The sequence below is a fragment of the Maylandia zebra genome, unplaced genomic scaffold (assembly GCF_041146795.1).
Source record: "Maylandia zebra isolate NMK-2024a unplaced genomic scaffold, Mzebra_GT3a scaffold02, whole genome shotgun sequence".
Classification (NCBI taxonomy): Eukaryota; Metazoa; Chordata; class Actinopteri; order Cichliformes; family Cichlidae; genus Maylandia; species Maylandia zebra.
In genome coordinates this window covers 3,623,855-3,646,121 of record NW_027490032.1, presented here as the reverse complement: position 1 = coordinate 3,646,121, position 22,267 = coordinate 3,623,855, and the positions used below count along the sequence as shown (strand labels likewise).

General features: G+C 40.5%; 4 long non-coding RNA genes across 4 annotated transcripts; 3 read left to right on the top strand and 1 right to left on the bottom strand.

The window, feature by feature from the left end:
* The first annotated feature begins 9,854 nt into the window (after window positions 1-9,854).
* LOC143415687 (uncharacterized) lies at window positions 9,855-11,326 on the top strand. The gene is made up of 2 exons (XR_013096116.1): window positions 9,855-10,095; window positions 10,582-11,326. It is a non-coding gene; the product is annotated as an uncharacterized LOC143415687 (long non-coding RNA).
* Window positions 11,327-15,610: 4,284 nt separating this feature from the next.
* LOC112434437 (uncharacterized) lies at window positions 15,611-16,871 on the top strand. The gene is made up of 5 exons (XR_013096127.1): window positions 15,611-15,679; window positions 16,035-16,072; window positions 16,373-16,457; window positions 16,557-16,647; window positions 16,789-16,871. It is a non-coding gene; the product is annotated as an uncharacterized LOC112434437 (long non-coding RNA).
* A 1,650-nt stretch (window positions 16,872-18,521) lies between these two features.
* Window positions 18,522-19,101, top strand: LOC112434439 (uncharacterized). The gene is made up of 3 exons (XR_003024065.2): window positions 18,522-18,555; window positions 18,743-18,789; window positions 18,955-19,101. It is a non-coding gene; the product is annotated as an uncharacterized LOC112434439 (long non-coding RNA).
* Window positions 19,102-20,385: 1,284 nt separating this feature from the next.
* LOC112434438 (uncharacterized) lies at window positions 20,386-21,928 on the bottom strand. The gene is made up of 3 exons (XR_013096137.1): window positions 21,823-21,928; window positions 21,352-21,459; window positions 20,386-20,795 (listed from the first exon to the last, which is right to left on the bottom strand). It is a non-coding gene; the product is annotated as an uncharacterized LOC112434438 (long non-coding RNA).
* Window positions 21,929-22,267: the final 339 nt, after the last annotated feature.

Here is a 22,267-nt window from a genome sequence, read left to right as displayed (position 1 = left end):
TGACAACAAAATCATCAGTTGAAGTTATGAAATTTTGTGTGTTGGTCGATTAATAGATGACCCTTGAGAGTTAAAAACTTTTTCCTCCCTAAAAAATATTGTATTAGTTAGAACTTAGGAATGAGTCATTACTACATTTTTGCTAATTAATTATTGTCCAGTTACTTTTGAGAGTCTGAAAATGGGAGACTGTACAAAAACCAATGCAATTCCTAAACATTTCATATGACAATATAAGATTTATTAAACCCACTGCAATGAATTAAAGCTGAATCTTCACTTTCTTTACATCTTGATTGCCCGATTTAAAATCAGTGTGTTGGTATACAAATGCAAAATTACAAAAATTGCATTTTTGTCCATGTATTTAAGAATCTACCTGTAAACATTTTACAAGGGCAACAACCTGCCATGGAAGAAGAAGAGGAGAAATGATGTGGACTGCACATTCTTTTAGTATTAGAAACATGCTTATAAGTCCAAGCTTGTTAAGCAAGTGGGTGCCATGGTCTTCAGTGTTTGACCCAGTGTTTTGAGTTTGTTATTCTTTGTTCTTAGTTAAGAGTTTTTTCTCATTTATGATTTCCTGTGTTCTTGGAATGAAGGAGTTTTTTGGTTCTTGGTTGTAATTTAGTCCTCAAGTTTCAGTTAATGTCTATTTTCAACAAGCATTCTACTTAAGGTTATTTGATTTAGTCTCTTGTTATTTTCTTAGCTTTCCTGTTTGTGTCAATTTTGTATGTTATTCATTGTCTCAGTGTTTTTATCTTTTATTTTGCTGGTCACTTGTCGTGTTAGTTAGATTCTGTGGCTGTTTCTTTGCTCCCTAACTATACCTCATATGTGTATTTAGTTCCAACACTGAGAGAGATAGAGATTCACTATTTAAGTTCTGTGTAGAGCAGGGGTCCCCAATCCCAGTCCACGAGGGCCAGTGTCCCTGCAGGTTTTAGATCTCACCCTGGGTCAACACACCTGAATCACATGATTAGTTCATTACCAGGCCTCTGGAGAACTTCAAGACGGTTATTTATCTATTTAAATCAGCTGTGATGGATCAAGGACACATCTAAAACCTGCAAGGACACCGGCCCTCATGGACTGGGATTCGGGACCCCTGGTGTAGAGTCTAACCCAGTCAGAGTAACAGACACTGTAAAATGAGGTTGAAGGCTCTGAAAGCTGTTTTTTTTCCTTGTAGCTACAACTTTGAAACTGACACACAGAGTCATCAATTCTGGACAAAAACAACATAGGAAAAGCCCAACACGTCTCTACACTGCAAATCTATTCCTGAGTGTCCCTCTGTGGTTAGTTTGAAGTCAACTCATAGTATCTTTGTTTTAGTATTTGGTGCCTTTGAAGTCATTTCTGTTGCCAGTATTGTAGTTTTCAGATTAGAGATTTAGTCAAACACTTTTTTAAAAGTTTTTTTTGCTTGTTATTTTTATTTTGCTGTTTATTCTTTTTATTTTTAGTATATGGTGAGAAGGCAAAAAATGAAATGGCTGCTCAATTCTTAATGTCAGAAAAATGAATAATAAAAATAAACATTATAGAATTTATTTATTGTTTGCATTTTAAGCCACTTAACAGTGACCTCTGAATTATTATAGTGTAAAAAGCCACCACAAACAAGGGAAGAACTGTATGCTAGCTACACATAGAAGACAATTTAGAAACTGAAACATGTTTTAATTGTACCTTTGCATTTTTTTGTTGTTTTTTTTCTATTAACAGCCTGCAAAAATACACGAACTTTTAGAATGATTTTTAACTGAAGCTAGAAAAATACCCCAAGTAAGATCTCATTGATTGTTTTACACACTTGGTGATTCTCACAGAGCTGTTAGCTAAAAATGTTTCACAGCATTTTCTGCAAATCTGAGGAAACTGGATACGCAGAGCACAAACTATCCACAGCAGATGAATAAACAAAAGTCACTTTTTAAAAAATATTTTTTCATCATGGAGTTAGAAATGATTGAAACATTGGGAATACCAACACCAATAAGGATGTTTCTTCTCAATATTCAAAGTTCAGTATTCAAAAAAATTACAGAAAATGAAGAAGAAAGTATAATCTCTAAATTAAAAAGTTCAAAAGCAAGGGATGATTTCCTGATTTCCTGAAGCATTGTAAATCGTGTCTTTTGGTGCCTGTGACCCATCAATCACACACGTAGTCATTCCTCTGAGTTGGAAGGTGGAAAAAGTTACACCAATTTATAAGATAAGATAACCTTTATTAGTCCCACACGTGGGAAATTTGTTTTGTCACAGCAGGAAGTGGATAGTGCAAAAGTTAAGAAGCAAAAATTAGAATACAATAAGAATAAATACAGTACACAACTGTACAGAATAGAATAGAATAAAATACTATATACAGTAGAATAAAATATACAATAAGATAAAAATAGAATAAAAATGCTATATACAAGTGATTAAAAATACAACGATGCCAGAAAAGATTATTGCACATGTGTGGATGTGTGTGTTTGATCAGTTAAAGTCTTTATTGTGGAGTCTGACAGCAGTGGGGAGGAAAGACCTGCGAAATCTCTCCATCCCACACCGTGGGTGCCGCAGTCTCCCACTGAAGGAGCTGCTCAGTGCTGTCACAGTTGCATGAGGTGGGAGATGTTGTCCAACAGGGATGACAGCTTAGCCGCCATTCTCCTGTCACTCAGGTGGCATCCTAGAACAGAGCTGGCCCTTCGGATCAGCCTGTTCAGTCTCTTCCTGTCCCCGGCAGAGATGGACTGGTTCTTATATGGACTGGTTCTTATACAGCGCTTTTCTACTCTTCTGAGCGCTTTACACAACTTGTGCATTCACCCATTCACACCCATTCACACAAGCACATTTTTCCTAGGTGCTTTCTAACTGACATTCACACACATTCATACTCCGATGAATGCATCGGAGAGCAATTTCGGGTTAGTATCTTGCCCAAGGATATTTGGCATGCAGACTAGGGGAAGCCAGGAATCGAACCACCAACCTTCCGATCAGTAGATCACCTGCTCTACCACCTGAGCTACAGCCACCCTTCTGAGCTACAGCCACCCTTGATGCTGCCACCCCAGCAGACCACACCATAAAAAATAGCAGAAGCCACCACAGAGTCATAGAAGGTCTTCAGGAGTGGGCCCTCCACTCCAAACGACCTGAGTCTCCGCAGCAGGTACAGCCTGCTCTGCCCTTTCCTGTAGAGGGCGTCTGAGTTATGAGTCCAGTCCAGTCTGTTGTTCAGATGAACACCAAGGTACCTGTAGCTGTCCACAGCCTCAATGTCCATACCTTGGATGTTCAGTGGTTGCAGTGGAGGATGTTTGTGCCTGCGGAAGTCTACCACCAGCTCCTTGGTTTAACTGGCGTTGATCTGGAGGTAGTTCAGCTGGCACCAGTCCACAAAGTCCTGAGTCAGTCCTCTGTACTCCTTGTCGTCCCCATCAGTGATGAGGCCGACTATTGCAGAGTCATCAGAGAACTTCTGCAGGAAGCACTGGGTGGAATTGTGGGAGAAGTCTGCAGTGTAGATGGTGAAGAGGAACGGAGCCAGAACCGTTCCCTGTGGGGCCCCCGTACTGCAGACAACCCTGTCCGACACACAGCCCTGAGTCCTCACATACTGTGGTCGGTCGGTGAGGTAGTCCAAAATCCAGGTAGTGAGGTGATGGTCCACTCCAGAGTTCTCCAGCTTGTCCTTCAGAACCGAGGGAAGAATAGTGTTGAAGGCACTGGAGAAATCAAAGAACATGATTCTCACAGTGCTTCCAGCGGTCTCCAGGTGAGCGAGGGAACGATGTAGGAGGTGAATGACGGCATCATCCGCTCCAATGCCAGGCTGGTAGGCAAATTGAAGTGGGTCCAGTGATGAGCTTGTTAGGCACCGAAGCTGAGCCAGGACCAACTACTCCAGGGTCTTCATCAGGTGGGATGTCAGAGCCACCGGCCTGTAGCTGTTGAGGTCCTTGGGACGTGAAGTCTTTGGCACTGGTACAACATAGGAGGTTTTCCAGAGCTGTGGGACTCTTCCCAGCCTCAGGCTCAGGTTGAAGAGGTGCTCCATCACCCCACACAGTTGGTCCGCGCAGGACCCTCGAGCTGATGCAATCTGGGCCCGCTGCCTTCTTGCCATTAATCCTCCTCAGTTCCCTCCTAACCTGGGTGGTTGAGAGAGACAGGTTGGAGCCTTGTGTTGAGTGTGTATTGGATGCTGTTGTTGGGGGTGGGGAGGAGTGAGCAGGGTGAATAGAGGAGGTGTGAAGTGTCTGAGGTGTCAGAGGTGGAACAGCAGCAGTGGGGGTGGGTGAGTCTGCAGCCGATGTTGGAGACTGCCTCATGGCTGAATGAAATCTGTTGAAGAAATGATTCAGTTCATTTGCCCACCTCACATCCCTCCCAGGCAGAGAGTTCTGATGTTTGTGGCCCGAGATGGTTCTGAGGCCTCTCCAGACTTCACCAACGTTGTTTTGCTGAAGCTGGTTCTCCATCTTTTGCCTCTAGCTTTCCTTCCCATTCCTTATCAGTCCCCTCAACTCTCTCTGCACCCTTTTCAACTCCTCTTTGTCTTTGGATTTGAAGGCCCTCCTCTTCTGATTGAGGACAGCTTTAATTTCTGGGGTAATCCAAGGTTTGTTGTTGGAGAAACACCGTACAGTCCTGGTAGGTACGGTGCTATCCACACAGAAATTAATATAGTCAGTAATGCATGTAGTAAGGCTGTCGATGTCCTCTCCGTGGTCGTCACAGATCACCTCCCACACAGTCGACTCAAAACAGTCCTTAAGAGCCTCCTCGCTCTCCTCTGACCATCTCTGCACTGTGCGGGTGGCTGGTGGCACCCTGCGCACTAAGGGCTCATACACAGGGACAAGGTGCACCAGGTTGTGGTCAGATTTGCCCAGTGGAGGGAGAGGTGATGAACTGCATGCCTCGTCTGCATTGGCATACAGTAAGTCCAGTGTTTTATTGTCTCTGGTTGGGCAGGTCACATACTGGGTGAAGGTGGGCAGTGTGGAGGCATGATTGAAATCCCCTGATATTATGAGAAGGGCTCTCGGAGATTGTGTTTGCAGTCTGCTGACCACTGAGTGGAGAGTGTCACAGGCTGCATCCGCGTTGGCCGAGGGGGGGACATATGCTGTTATTGCGATAACATGCGAGAATTCCCGGGGCATGGAGTACGGACGCATGCTAACGGCTAACAGCTCAATGTCTCTGCTGCAGAGTTGTTCTTTCACAGTGATGTGCCCAGGGTTACACCATCTGTCATTCACAAACACTGTCAGTCCCCCTCCTTTCCTCTTACCGCTCTCTCTCGTCCTGTCCGCTCGCAGCACAGCATCTGAAATCCCGGTAGTGTCACGCTCGTGTCCGGAGTTAGCGGTGTTAGCCACGACTCCGTTAGCATCATGATGCTACATTGTCGGTACTCCCTCTGTGACCAGGTTAGCGACGTGAGCTCATCCATCTTATTGGGCAAAGATCTTACGTTTCCAATAATTACAGAAGGAAGAGATGGTCGATAACGTCTCCTTTTCGGGCGACGGTGCTCCTTCCCAGCACGACACCCCCGTCTTTTCCTCCTCAGCTCGCTGGAAATGTCGGGTCTGTCCACTGGCAGTACCGCTGCGGGACGCAGCGCTAACAGCTGATCCTTACTGTAAACAAAGGATCCCTGCTCTGGGTCCCCAGACACCGGTGAAAAAAGTAGAAATAAACTAAGAAAAACGACCAGAACTAGCACAAAACGGTAGAACATGGTTGCAGAGTCTAATTACTAATACATTAGTTATAAAAATTACGAGAAGAAAAAGATAAGAAAGAAAGAAACTCAGAATGAGCAGAGCTGCTGTAACAGGCTGCCGCACACGGGGGGCGCCGAAATAAATCGGGTGATAAATAAGACCCTCCTAATTATCGACCTATTAGCATACTCCCTAGCTTTTCAAAGATAGCAGAAAACTAGGTTGCCAATTCTGTCATTGAACATCTGACTCCAATCCGAGTTTGCACCATATGCAAATACCAAATGCAATTTTGCACTCTTCATTCAACTGAAACGGCTGTCTGTATTTTTTGTTGAGAGAGTGAAATCTTACTTAGACAAGAGCAGTTATGTTGCGGCTATTGTTCTTGATTTCAAGCGTGCGTTTGACACTGTGAATTATCTTCAGCTCTTGTCTAGACTGTCAACATTTAACTTTAGTAATCACACCGTTAAATGGATACAGTCTTATCTATCAGATAGAAAACCATGCATGCAAATAAGTAGAGCAAGTCACCCGTTGTTAATGTAAGCAAGGTGTTCCTCAGGGTTCAATTCTAGGCCCCCTGTTATTTTCACTTCATGTAAATGACTTGCCCAATCTGGACACGATTATCTCAACACGTTCTCACTCCCAAAGCGTAACATTTTGCGCTAGGTGACAAATCATCAATATATTACGTTTTCTGCTACCCAACACGTTCCTAAATGACAACCTCGGAAAAATGAGGAAATATGAGAACCGTTTGGACTCAATCTACACATGTTCACTCTTTTCCTTCAAATAGCTTCGAAACACGCTATTTAACGTCATTAAAGTCCTGGTTAATATCAAGAATAAGGTTATGGTTTGGGCTAGGGATAAGGTTAGGTTTAGGGCTGAAATACAGGGCTGGAACGTCTATTACCGCGGGAGCGTCATTGCACTGGATTTCAGCCATAACCCTCCGCGTACCATAAGAACGCTGAAGGTCTCCTTTCGCGTTCCCCAGGAACGCCGCGGGACGTGACAAAACGTCGACATGTTACGCCTCGGGAGTGAGAACGGGCTGTAAAAGGAGTTAGCTTTACAACCACAACCACAACCACCCACACATGCAGGGCCTTGGAGTAGGGGTATGTCACCAGGGTGCAGAGGAGGCTACCCCCCCCCCCCCCCCCCCCCCCCGTCCCCTTCTGGCTGCCTCTGCCTCAATTTTATCCCACAACTTAGACATTCACATTACTCACACTCTCATTACACATACATATGGGGGTGTATGGGGGGTGGGCACGATACACGGAGTCCAAAGTACCATCAGGGTGTACACCCCACCCCTGGCATCGTTGCCCACCTCTCAATTTTAAATACACGTAGACATTGAGGGCTAGCAGGAGGGACCATGCGCTTACCTGCTGCTCTCTGGCAGGTAGCTCCAAGCCCTCCTGGGTTTTAAATGCACCTTAGAACACACATGCATCAACATTACAATGAGCGGGTGGAGGGAGGTTCGAAGTCTTCTCTCACCCCCGTTCTCTGCGACCTGCTGGAGCAGGGGGGCTAGGACTAGGAGGAGGAGTTGGCCGTCCGACTGCGGTCTGGAGTGTGGAGCCTTCCTGCTGCTGCGGAGTCGAGGCGGTCTGCCTCCCCCCACCGCAGGGAAAAGGGAAACACCACCTGGGTCTGGGTGCAGTTCCCCCCTCCAGGGGCGGGGGCACCTAGACCCGGTTTGTAGAGTACGCTTGGGGAGTGTGATCATGTGTACAACGTCTCTTTATGTCTGTCTCCACGTTGGTTGAGTGTGGAGTAAGTGCATATGAGAGCATGAGGGTGGGAATGGATGTTTGTATCTATGTGTGCCTGTATGTCTGTGTCTATATGTCAGGTTGGGTGTCAGGCGCCACCTCCAAGGTTTGGAGGCCTATCTCCCCCTACCACCACTTCCCCTGCCAGTGGCGGACCCCCTCAGACATCGGTGCGTTGGTGGTTCTTTGTGTCCGGGGATGGGCGTCCAGGTACACACCGGCTCACTCCTTGGCGGCCGCTTATCGGGGCCTGGGGCCTGGGGCTCGCTCGGGCCACTTCGGAGGTGGGGTGCCCCCGGCCTCTCGGCCTGGGGCTCGGTCACTCAGGCGCAGCTGGCTGCCGGCGGAGCTCACGGGCGCGTCACTGCAACTCCCCCTGGCTTCTGCTCCGCGGCTGCTGAGTGAGCCCTCATCTGGGACTCTCCTCAGCTCTTTCCGGGACAGTGGCGCAGCTGCCCCTCTGTTGGTCTTCCTTGGTCTCTTGTGTTCTGGGGGCCTCTGGATGTCTGGAGTTTTGATCTCCTCCACACCTGCTTCACGCCCTGGAGGACGGGGCTGTGGCCCCCCCCACACCCTCTAGCAGATTATTACATGAAGGAACCTTTTAAAAAAACAAAAAACAAGCGCGTCCATGCTCACAGGTGTACACACGGGTGATCACACCCACAAACTACACCCTTTTTGGCTCCTACCTCAAAGCACACTGTGTTCTGTTGATCTTATGTGCTGCACAATAATGTTTAACATTTAGTATTTACTGTCATATTCCCATATATCATTGTGATGTTGTTTATTCTATTACTCTTGTTCTCTTCTGCTTGCTTTCTTTTTTCTTTCTCAGCAGGTGATCCAGGTGATTGATATATGCATTTTTTTTTCTTATTTTTTTTTCTGCCCGTTCTGTTGGTTTTTGTCTTTTGCCCTTCTCCCCCGTCCCTCTTCTCAGCTGTTTCTCTTTCCCTCTTTCTTTCTCCCCTTCTTTCCCCCAGTCAAGTCTGTCCCGTATTCAGTAAGTGAAAATAAAATAAACAATAAAAGGTGAATCAAATGGACCATTACGGCAAGGCTGGGATGGTCAGTTTGGTAAAGTAAATCCGTTGGGCATCTTTCTTTGCCTTTAGACAACAATTCTGATGGCAAAAGAGCCAAACGGGACAGGCCAAAAAAAACAAACAAACAAAAAAAAAAAACAAATGAAGAGGAGGACATTTTTTGTGAAGCTTGTGTTGAGGGCAAATTATCAAGAAAACCTTACAAATCAGTGGGAGAATTACGAGCAAAACGCAAGTTGCAATTAATGCATAGTGACGTTTGTGGTCCTTTTCAAACTGAGTCACTAGGAGGAAAAAAGTACTTTGTTACTTCCATTGATGACTACTCCAGATAGTTGTAAAGTGTATTTCATAAGAGAAAAAATGGAAATCCTGAACAACTTCAAAGTGTTTGAAAGAATCTTCTCGAATGAATGTGGACAGGGAGTAATAAGACTCAGAACTGACAATGGTGGGGAATACACATCTAAAGAGTTTCAAGAATATTTGAAAGCTCAAGGCATCCACCATGAAATGACTGTACCACATACACCACACCAAATTGGTGCAGAGAGAAAAAAACAGAACTCTTGTGGAATCTGCTAGAAGTATGCTGTCACATACAAAGTTGCCAAACACATTCTGGGCAGAAGCTTACTGTACACACAGAATAGGCTCCCGACATCTGCTTTAAAGAATGAAACACCCTATCAGAGATGGTATGGGAAAAAAACAGAACAGACATTAGCCATATGAAAGTATTTTGTTGTGTTGCTTATGCTCATGTTCCAGACACAGAGAGAAAGAAGCTGGATAATTGTAGCTGCTAGCTATAAGCTAGCTAGCTATCCTGCGCAACGTTAGAACTGGTTACCAGAAACCGACCATCACAGTCGGGAATACAAGTTAGTATACTGGTAAAAACGGCTTTTTGCCTAACTAGCTAGCGTTACCACGATGCATCGGTGGTGGATAAAGCTAGCTAGCATAAGTTCATAGTTCATAACATTCATAGTATAACTCCGTGCTCCACTTCGTTTGAATTTTTCTGGTGAGCTCGCGGTTTCTAGACACAAGCTTGTGTTTGTGCGCGCACGTTTGTCTCTCTTCATATAAATATCTGTGTGTTATGTGTGTGTACACCGAGCGCAAAAGATAATTATTAATGTGCATGATTTAGAGACAGAAATAACATGCCAGCATATAAGATCAATGACATAAGACTAATTCCTTCAATTGACTTTCAGGCGCGGCTCGGAAAAATGTGCATTTTCTGAAGAAATTGTAATTTTAACAGCAAAAAATTGACCCTATGCCAAACTTAGTCGCTAATGGCTGGTCTGTAGACTGTTTGGTATGTCATGTTACGTATTTCTTGGTTTTTCTATGTAATGTGTTTTATAGAGAAGTAACATTATTCTTTTTTTTCTGTATGCTTTCAGAACCACAGATCGCTCCATCCATTCCATGGCTGAAGCATACATTTTCATTTAATCTGAACAGGTATCATTTTGCATTTACACTACACATCCTTTTTAAACATTTCATAATAATCTAGACTCTCCCTCATTATCCTCTCATTCACCTTGCTGATGTGTTGAGGACTTGATAAAAGAATACATGGTATGTCCATATCTGTTCTGTCTCTACATGAGATGCAGTCTCTTGATGTAAATTTGACAACTCTGCTATTAAATGCAGTGATTAATGTAGGACAGCAACGATTAATCAACTCATCAAGTTAATATCTTAGGGTTCTGTATTGTTTTCTTTTTTTTTTCTTGGGCTTTGTGGAACATTTATGAAAATGTTCCACCATTGATTTAATTTAATGATTATGCAATTCACAATCTGATTAGTCAAATAATTGTTCTAATAGTCTGTGACCAAACAACTATCAAAATAGTAGTTTATTATGGTCAAAGATTTATCAGGTGTGCCAGACTTCAGTTCTTCACTTGTACATTTTGTTCCATATTTTACCTCAAGATATCCCAGAAAGATGAAGCTGAGGAAGAGCTGCAGAGTACCACCATGGCACTCTTCGTCTTCAGGGACAACTCAAGCCTCCTACATCAGCCTCGAGACATCGGGATAATCATTGATGGTGTGGAAGTCCTGAATGAGTTGCCTTCTGTGGCAGCTGGAGTGGCAATGGTCTTTGGACTCTGTTATGCTCTTAATATGGAATATCCACGAGGATTCAGGTTCACCTTTGAGGCTCTTCAAAAGATTATGATGGAGCTTGACTTTAACAAGATGACCTCTAAGATTCGCAAACTTAATTGTGAACTTAACACTGCACAGTAGTGTGTTTGCATGCATGTGTGCATGTGTATGTGCACATGCATGTGCATGTGTGCTTGGTTATTTTGCTTGGTTGGCCTGCAGTGGTATTCTACATTCAAAATTTATAAGAACACCCATTTGAAAGGGAGATTTAAGTTGATTTCATTGATACATGTGTAGATTTTTTTTTTTTACATTGTACAGGCACAGTGCACATATAAACATTTTTGAGTACTTGCAAATTGGTTTAAAAAGAGTTTTTATAATGGTTTTATGCCAGTTTTAGACAGGTTGCAGGTTTTATACTGGTTTTCAAAAGATTGCAGGTTTTATAAAACAAACATTTCTCTAATCATTTCTGCCGTAGCACTAAATCTGTATATTACTAATCCTCTCTATTGATTATAGTTAAAATGGTTTGGAACAATAAATAATTTTGAAATAATTGGTTGGCCAACTGTCTTGTTTTTTATAGGAAATGCAGAGCATTTTTGAACTGAAATAAAATGAAATGTAAAAAATATAGTTTGAATATATGTAAATCAATTACCTGGCTTCAACACAAACATATTAGTTCATGTTAATTTGGTTCGATGTGAATACATTAGGTTGGTTAAATTTCAATATATTAGCTTGGTTCAATAATTAAAATATGGTTCTATGTAAAAAAATCAATTTGGATCAATGCAAAATTTAACGTTTCAGTCAAGTCTAGTAATATTGTTTATATCAACATAAAAGTATCAGGTCATATCAAGTGACTCAATTTGGATTCTATAAAGCCAAATATTTTGGATGTGACAACTGGACATCATTTTTTTTAATTTGAATAGGGTTATTCTTTTTACAGTGTAGAGGAGTTTGCTGATGTAGCTACAGTTGATCATTATGCAAACATCTGTTGTGTCACAGAACCAAATACACTGGAGGAGGCTATGTCAAGTCCAAATGCAAAGGAGTGGAAAGAAGCAGCTGATTTGGAATAAAGTTAAGCATCACAGTGATGGACAAGTGGAAAGATACAAGTGCAGACTTGTTGCCAAAGGCTATTCATAGATTTATGGTGCAGACTATGATGAAACATTCTCTGCTGTTGTACGATTTGGTTCAATTCGTACATTGTTATCATTTGCTGTGCAAAACAATCTAAATGTGCATCAAATGGATGTTGTGACTGCATTCTTGAATGGACACCTGGAAGAGGAAATCTACATGGAGCAGCCAGAGGGTTACATCAAACCTGGTCAGGAACATCTAGTGTGCAAACTAAAGAAGTCAATATATGGACTAAAGCAGTCTCCACGTTGCTGGAGCAAAGCTTTTACAGAGTTCATGAAAAGCATTGGTTTTACACAGAGTACTTCAGATCAGTGTGTGTTTGTTAGAACAGGTCAGGAGTTGGAAATATTGGCTTTGTATGTTGATGATCTGATTTTGATTACAGAATCAGCAGAGAGCATGAAGACCTTAAAGGACACTCTGAAGAAACACTACAAAATGAAGGATATGGGTGAACTATCCTAATGAAGAATAATAGTTTTGTCTAAGATGGACACAGTACATTTTTTTTGTAAGTTCAAACCAAAAGAGAAAATGTTTTATTTTATTTTTTTATTTTTTTATTATTTTATTATTATTTTATTTTATTTTATAGTAACACTGTGATATAGGTGCATAATGTTGTTGTTTTTTTGGAAAGAAATAAGCAATGGCAGTCAAGTAAGTGAACTCCATGGTAAAATTAAGTGGGAGTGTTGTAATAGTAATTTTACAATGTATGTTGAAGGGATATTACTGCCCTCTGTTGGTGTGTCTGTGCATTACAAGCAATAAAAGGTGTTGGTTAAAAACATCATAAACTTGTCCACCCCAGCTGTAAAACACAGAAACCAGTCTTACTTGTTATCATCTATCGTCCACCTGGGCCTTACACAGAGTTTCTGTCTGATTTCTCAGACTTTTTATCTGATTTAGTGCTCAGCTCAGATAAAATAATTATTGTGGGTGATTTTAACATCCATGTAGATGCAAAAAATGACAGCCTCAACACAGCATTTAATTTGTTATTAGACTCAATTGGCTTCTCTCAAAATGTTAAAGAACCCACCCACCACTTTCATCACACTCTAGATCTTGTTTTAACTTATGGCATAGAAACTGAACATTTAACAGTGTTTCCTGAAAACCCTCTCCTGTCTGATCATTTCCTAATTACATTTACAATAATTGATTACACAGCAGTGGAGAGTAGACTTTATCAAAGTAGATGTCTTTCTGAAAGCGCTGTAACTAAGTTTAAGAATATAATCCACCCACTGTTATCATCTTCAATGACCTGTACCAACACAGAGCAGAGCAGCTATCTGAACGCTACCCCAACAGAGGTCGATTATCTTGTTAATAATTTTACCTCCTCACTACGTACGACTCTGGATATTGTAGTTCCTGTGAAAAATAAGTCCCTAAATCAGAAGTATTTGACTCTGTAGAATAATTCACAAACACGTAGCCTAAAGCAGATGACTTGTTAGCTTCTAAATACAAATTTAGAAGATCATCATTTAGCGTGGAGAAATCATTTGTTGCTTTATAAGAAAGCCCTCCGTAAGCTAGAACATCTTACTATTCATCACGGATTGAAGAAAATAAGAACAAACGTAGTCTCCAAAAGTTGATTCTGTTCATATGGATGTAGCGTTTTCAGTGGGACAAACGTTTCGTCACTCATCCAAGTGACTTCTTCAGTCTCAGCTGACTGCAGGTTTCCCCAATCTTATAACCAGTACATTTGCATAATGACTGAAACCAGCCCACTGAAGGAACAATGGGCTGGGAGGTCAGTTACTTCGTCATAATTATGCAAATTATGACGAAGGAACTGATAAACAACCACTAATCAAAGACCACTGATCAGGTTGTTTGATTTCCAATCATAAAATGATTATGTTTGTTTTTACATTAGAACATTAGTATATCTGTGATGTACTTGAAGTCAGCCAGTTGAGCCTCCATCTACATGTCCTCCAACTTCTCTCTAAGCAGCCCAGGCTGGATCGTATTAAACAAACTGTAATGCTGGGTCTACAGAGGGAGTAATACGCTCCCTGCAACAGATGTATCACTGCATTGTCCACCCCCGAGTGGGACTGGTGTGCAAACTGCTAAAAGTCATGTGACTTGCTCACCAGGGGTCTGAGGTGTTCCATGATAACCTTCATAATATGAAGCCACAGTACATCAGTCCTTATGCAAGATACTAACCCCATGTTGCTCTCCGATGCATCCATCGGAGTGTGAATATGTATGAATGTTAGATAGGCACTAACAGTGCCTATCTACTTAATAAAAGTGCTGTGTGATTGGATGAATAAATTAGTTGTATAAAGTGCTTTGAGTGCTCAGAGTAGAAAAGCACTATATAAGAACTGGTCCATTTACCTCTTTGGTGGGAATTGAGTTGTCAGTGTCATATAGACTCTGTTAAACCATCAATGTCACTGCCATGTGTTTCATCATTTGTTTATATGACTATAATACATTTATTAATAACCTGAGAGTTTATCCACTTGTCACTGATGGGTCAGTCTAGCACAACCCCTCGCTAGAACGAGACAATTCAACAGTTTCTCTGTTACTATCAATAATTAGCCGGTCTTCGTTTCTTCCTCTGTGAAAAGTTTGGGTGTCATCCTCGATAGTACTCTATCTTTTAATTCACACATTAATAATGTCACTCGGTCCGCATATTTTAAATTGCGCAACATTAATTGTCTCCGTCTTTTTCTCACCCCACATGCCACTGCCATTCTTGTCCATAGCCGTGTTACTTCCCGGATTGATTATTGTAATTCACTTCTTTTTGGTCTTACTCAAAAATCCATCCACAAGTTCCAACGCGTCCAGAACTCTGCTGCCTGTATCATCACTAGGACCCCTTCTATCCATCACATCAATCCTGTCCTGCAGCGGCTTCATTGGCTCCTGGTACGGTGTACATTTTAGGACATCGTCAGGTATCAGACAAAAAATTGTCAGGTGTCAGTTGTCAAAAAAAAAAAAAGTCAGGTATCAGAAAAAAAATTGTCAGGTGTCAGTTGTCAAAAAAAAAATTGTCAGGTATCAGACAAAAAATTGTCAGGTGTCAGTTGTCAAAAAAAAAATTGTCAGGTATCAGAAAAAAAATTGTCAGGTGTCAGAAAAAAAATTGTCAGGTGTCAGTTGTCAAAAAAAAAAAAGTCAGGTATCAGACAAAAAATTGTCAGGTGTCAGAAAAAAAATTGTCAGGTGTCAGTTGTCAAAAAAAAAAAAAAGTCAGGTGTCAGAAAAAAAAATGTCAGGTATCAGAAAAAAAATTGTCAGGTGTCAGAAAAAAAGTTGTCAGGTATCAGAAAAAAAATTGTCAGGTGTCAGAAAAAAAATTGTCAGGTGTCAGTTGTCAAAAAAAAAAAAGTCAGGTATCAGAAAAAAAATTGTCAGGTGTCAGAAAAAAAATTGTCAGGTGTCAGAAAAAAAATGTCAGGTATCAGAAAAAAAATTGTCAGGTGTCAGAAAAAAAGTTGTCAGGTGTCAGAAAAAAAATTGTCAGGTGTCAGACAAAAAAGTTGTCAGTTGTCAAAAAAAAAATTGTCAGGTATCAGAACACAAGGTACCAGAGAGAAAATCTTCCTGCAGGTGGCGCTGTTGTCATGTCCCACCCGAATTGATTTCCAAATATGTCATCAACGTGTGACCGTGGGAGAGCGTAAGGTCATTGACCTCACCGGAGTTTTACCGTGGTTCAGGCTCCTAACGACACAAGGTAAGTTTAACTTTTTCTCCCTTTTGTTCATATTTTTGCCACAGTTGTGTTATATTAAGTTGCAGTTATGTTGTGAAAGTTACATATCAGAGACGGAAAGCCAGTTTTGTACGAAACCAAATCAGTACTATTTTTGTCTGGCTAATTCATTCTAGCTAGCGACAGTGGTGAAACGTGATTCAAATTTAAACTGTTCAGTAATTGTTTTGTATACATTTCAGCAAATGGACAAGCTGAAAGCTCACGAGCAGCCTGCATCCTTTCTGTCGCTCTTTTTCTTTATTTCTCTTTTCTATATTGCTACTGTCGGGATATTTTTTGATCCCGATATGTTTTTTTCTGTTGTTGTTTTTAGACTTTGCTGCAATATGTCATCTGACGATGATGAAAGGAGTATCCGACTCTGGCTGGTTCCCATGACTGTACCAAAAATACTTTTTTTTTTTTATTAAAAAAAGAGCATTAAAAATAAATGACTAAAGTACAACTTATTTATTAACTACTGTTCACCTCTTTCATATCAAAGAAGTGTATTTTTTGCTACACATGTTTTATTTGTGGGCACTGAATAGACGATGCTTTTAGTGTAATTGCCACATAAAAAGATTTAGTACTTTACTGGTTAATTACTTATGTTCAGTGTAAGAGGTGGGTGATCAATTAGACTGTTGTTGTTACACTTAACCTTTCAAGATATGATGATAATAACATTGTTCAACAAAGGCTTAAAACAAAAGGAAATCAGCTGTGCACTGAATTCATATGGGCATAAAATAAGGTAAGTCTGCATTTCAACAGTTTCCGTGACAACTCTCTAAAATGACAAAACATGCAGTTTGCATTTAATATAATGTAAGTCTGTGTTGTCTTTTAACAGTGAGAGGCATCTGAGACGAGTTTTAAAACTTCTAGGGTTGAAGCGAAGATGCCCCCAACGACCTTTTACTGAAATCCACAAAGCTGTGGAGGTAAGCGTTAAAACATCAGTGCAAAAAATATATATTTTCCTGAAGTCTGTGTCATGAGCTATTGTAGAAACAATAAATGTTATTTTCTGTAGTGATTTAAAAAAAAACAAACATTCAATTGTCTGTTTGTTTGTTTTTTAGAGTGAGATGAAACAGTGGTCTCCTGAACAAGGAATCAGGGCAATGGTAAAGCGGGTAAGGGATGTCAGAGGAGTGCGGCCTTGTTATAGGTTGGTTAAATAGTGTGTATATGATCAAGTGTTCTCTTGTTTTACTGTTGAGCTCAGAGTAAAATCTATTGTTACTGTAGAGACGATGTTGCTAATATAATGAGGTATATGGATGCAAGTGGTCTTCAGAGGAGATCTCCTGGAAAGAAGAAAATTCCCCGTCGGAATTACATCAGCCGTGGTCCAAATGACACACGGCACATTGATGGTATTTATTTTATCTTTTCAATTAACCTTCCAAACATGTTTTGATGGTACTTCTGTTGAAACAAATTGTAATTATTATTTGTTGTTTCATATAGGCAATGATAAACTGAAGTTCTTTGGAATGTGGATACATTTGGGGATTGATGGGTAGGTTTGAATATGGCATTCGCTACTTAATTTATTATATTCAGTGATAGTACAAAGTTGCTTCAAGATAAGGATGTGCGGTAAACTGAGGTGTTATCTCTCCTGAGTAGTCTAGGGCAGGGATGGGCAAGTCCAGGCCTCGAGGGCCGGTGTCCTGCAGGTTTTAGATGTGTCCTTGATCCACAGCTGATTCAAATGGCTAAATTACCCTCACAACATGTTTTGTAGTTCTCCAGAGGCCTGGTAATGAACTAATCATTTTATTCAAGTGTGTTTACCCAGTGTGATATCTAAAACATGCAGGACACTGGCCCTCGAGGTCTGGATTTGGCCAAGCCTGGTCTAAGGGACCAAGATAAAGTATGAATAGTGAAGGAGGATTCAAGATGGCGGTTTTTAAAAGGCTTATTTCCTGCTAGTCTTAAAGTTCCATTTCAGACTGGCAGTTAATTTCAGGGAGGGCCAAGACCAACACAACAAACAAAACATCCCTGATATAAAGTAAACAGAATTTAACTCCAAAGAAAATAAAATGTACAATTTACGATAACCTACCTAACCAACACATAAACAGGAGAATACAAGGGATTACAAAACAAAAGGCAGCTCTCCCCTCGCGTCAGTCTGAACACAGTCAAGAGTCACATTCAATTCCAAAGGCATGTAAGCCTACACAACTATGGCAGTCAAAATGGCCGGAGGAACCAGAAACAACGCCTAGACATAATACAATGGAAAACCAGCATACTCTTGGGGAATGTAACAAAAACCAAACATAGTGCCAAAACATGATTAAATCATATGTACAAGTGGCCACTTTTCTGTTTCTTTCTTTTCAGATTTTCCAGGAAGGTTCTATGGCTAAAGGTGGGCACATCCAACCGCAAGCAAAACTTTGTGGCCAGATACTTGTTTGAGGCTGTTCAAGAACAGGGTGGTATGCAATATACTAAAAAATGGGGGGTTAAAAAAGATTACATTTTGTTAATAAATTTATTTTTTCATCATTCACTAATTATCTTCAGTTTGTGTCTTTAGGCTGTCCTCAAATGATTCGGGGGGACAGAGGAAAGGAGAACCTTGTTGTGGGTCAAATGCAGATGGCATTTCACATGCGAGATCTTGGGAATCAGGCATGGAGGTGCTTCAGAATGGGGACATCAGTGCACAACCAGGTATGTCTTTAAGCTGGTAAATGACTATTTCTAAAGTAACAACCTGACAACAAAACTGATAATGTCATGTTTCTGTTGTTTAGAGAGCTGAATGTTTCAACAGTATTTTAAAGTGGACATGGATTAAGAAATGGCTGACAACATTTGAGGTAAAGCAAATCTTTCACCTGTAAAACCTATTAACAAAGAGTAGCCATCCAAATTTCGTTAAACATACGATGGATTAGTTTATCTGAAAACACAAGGCCAGAATCTGTGTTTATGTACATCTGTACCTTTTCACTAATGAAATTCTCACCTTCACAACTTATGTCTTTTTCAAAACAACATGCGTAGGCCATGATGGAGTCTGGGATCCTTGAACTGGACAATCCTGTGCACATGTAAGTCAATATTTTTAGACATGAAAAATAATCAAGCAGCAGTATGAAAGTATGTGGTCTAGGAATGCCTTTGTTTTTTGAGTACTGATTAAAATTTAGCTTTTACTTATTCTACCTCAAAGAAGCAGATGAACATATTAATTTTTTAATTCTCCTTTTTCATAGCAACTGCTTGCAGTACTCACACTTGCCACTGCTTCAAAGAGACTTAAAAACGGAGCAAACAGTTTGGAACACCCATGACATCCGCAAGCAACGCAATGCACCTGGTCCATTTGGGAAACCCGACCTTCTGTTTACCTCACCACCTCCTGATATGTCATTTGAAAGCCTGTGGGGTTTTATTTTTTTGTTTGTTTTTTAACTTTCATTAGTTTACTTTTACTTTGATATAGCACTCTTCACAGGATAAAAACCACAAAGTGGCTTCACAATAATATAAAACAGATAAACATAAAACAGCACAATCGAACATACAGAATAAATGCAATCAAGGAAACGTAATGATGGAGGCAGAGCATTCCATGACCTGGGAGCCACCGCTTTGGAAGATCTCTTGCCTCTGGTCTTCTGGTGGGACTACTAACAGCCATTGATTAGATGATCACAGGCTGGGAGAGGGAGCGTGGGGTTCTATAAGATCAGAAATTAAGGCAGGAGCTTCACGATTCGGAGCATTGAAAGTCATTACTAAAATTTTAAAATGAATTTTCTAAAATATACTGGAAGCCAGTGTAATGAGCGTAAAACTGTTATAATGTGCTTTCTCTTTTGTGTCTTCCGAAGAAGCCTACTTGTAGTACAATAAGAGATTTCTGAATTTCTACTGTCAATACTAAAATGGCTTCATATTGACACCTTTAACTAAAAATTTATCTAAATGTTTGAGTGATATTTCCATCTTTAAGTTTCTGTAATAACATCTGTAAACACTGACTGCTTCTTATACAGGTTCTAGAACAGCTTTGTCATTATTCATTTATTTTTAACATTCAAAGTGAACATCTTTTCAATATTGTCTTTCATTCGCAGGATATGGCAATGTGCTGCACATTGTTGACCCAGACCTTTTAGACTATGCCAAGCAATTAATCTGTGAGAGGGAAGAGCCTTCACTGGTAGCAAACCAGGAATTCAGAGACATGTGCCAGAACATTTTAGAAAACAGCCACACCTGATGGTTGCCTTGCTGCATACCTCATGCTAGTCCAAGAGCTCACAACTGCCATGAACAGAAATGCAGTTCCTACACTTTCTACGTTTGCCGAGGCAAATGACATATACATCTTTCTGAAGAGAGAGAGGATGGAAGGTGCACCAGTAAACATTTCCAATGACCAATAAAATCATACAACAGTGTTTGTTAACATTTATTTATCCTTGTTTAAAATCAACAGGTAATTTGAAAACTGTCTGACCAACAAAATGTACAATAAAATGTTGAAATACAATTGACAAGGTGCCATCTTTCATAATGATTCAGTGTTTCATTTACCACAACTTTTGTTAACAATAATGTAGAACATAATTCACATTGAAAGACTTTTGAACTGCAGACTGTAGCAACATTACCACTTGTAGCCATATCAGCTCGTAAGATCAAGGCCTGACTTGAGAAACTTAACAACATCAGATGCGGAAGGCCTTGAGTCTGGGTCATAGCTCACCAAACCACCAAGAAAACTGTTTTTGTCACTGAGATGTGATAGGGCATGTGGTGGGGTTTTGGTGGCCATTAGTGCAGCCAGTTCTCTTTGTTTTTTAACCATCCACGGAGCGGAACCCGTCAGGATCTCCAGATATGTGGCTCCGAGGGACCACATGTCTGTCTGGAACGAGGCCTCTTCAAACATCAGTATGCATTCAGGGGCCATGTAAAGATATGTGCCACCAGCTGGACCAGTAGCCTGGGCAGTGAACTTACTCCCTTGACGAAGCATCACAGTGTCTCTTATGTTTGCCATGCCCCAGTCTGTCAGGACTGCCTTCTTAGAAGGGTGGTGAACCTATAAGGTTGAGAACTTACCAGGTTGTCTAAAATTTCACAAATGTTATCAAAAATGTCATTCCAAAGACCACAGCTCATAATTGGGGAAAAAAAAAACCCCTCAAAGCTTTTAGCACCCAGATCACCCAATCACTGCAGATTTATTCTGAGATTGTTTATTATACCCAACATTAAAATTAACAGATTGGTTAATGATCCAACCCGGTTTTATAGTCCTGTGCATTTTTTAATCCCCATTCCACTTAAGCAAGTGGTACAGACTAATAAAATAATAGAAACTTTCAGTTTGTAAAGCCTAAACTTACAACATGTTTGGGAATTTTGTAGGTGTGCAAGAACCAACATATTAAAGAAAAATTGGACTATTAAAGAAACAATGTAAGGCTTCTTACTTTAAAAAAAAATCCTTTATATGAATATGCCAGGAAAGTTTCTCATTTTTCAAATGTAGTGTTTAATAGACTGAAGAGAATAAAGTTAAATAAATAATATACTATTTTTATTTTGATCTTCAAAAACAAAGTGGAGAAAAAGAAAAATACAATATGGCTTACCATGACATTTGCTGGCTTTATATCCTGGTGAATGATTCTCTGTGCATGGATGTACTCTACTGCCATGGATAAGTCCAGTGATATGAAACCGGCATCATCCCCTTCAAGCTATCAAGACAATATATAATATTAATAAAACAATGCATAGCCAGGTGTGACAATCTAACATGTCTACCACTGGAAATGTATTACTTCAAATAGGATTAGTATTCAAATGCAACTGCTCGTAAGCTTTCAGCTTGTCCATTTGCTGAAATGTATACAAAACAATTACTGAACAGTTTAAATTTGAATCACGTTTCACCACTGTCGCTAGCTAGAATGAATTAGCCAGACAAAAATAGTACTGATTTGGTTTCGTACAAAACTGGCTTTCCGTCTCTGATATGTAACTTTCACAACATAACTGCAACTTAATATAACACAACTGTGGCAAAAATATGAACAAAAGGGAGAAAAAGTTAAACTTACCTTGTGTCGTTAGGAGCCTGAACCACGGTAAAACTCCGGTGAGGTCAATGACCTTACGCTCTCCCACGGTAACACGTTGATGACATATTTGGAAATCAATTCGGGTGGGACATGACAACAGCGCCACCTGCAGGAAGATTTTCTCTCTGGTACCTTGTGTTCTGACACCTGACAACTTTTTTTCTGACACCTGACAATTTTTTTTCTGACACCTGACAACTTTTTTTCTGACACCTGACAATTTTTTTTCTGATACCTGACAATTTTTTTTTTGACAACTGACACCTGACAATTTTTTTTCTGACACCTGACAATTTTTTGTCTGATACCTGACTTTTTTTTTTTTTGACAACTGACACCTGACAATTTTTTTTCTGATACCTGACAATTTTTTTTTTGACAACTGACACCTGACAATTTTTTGTCTGATACCTGACGATGTCCT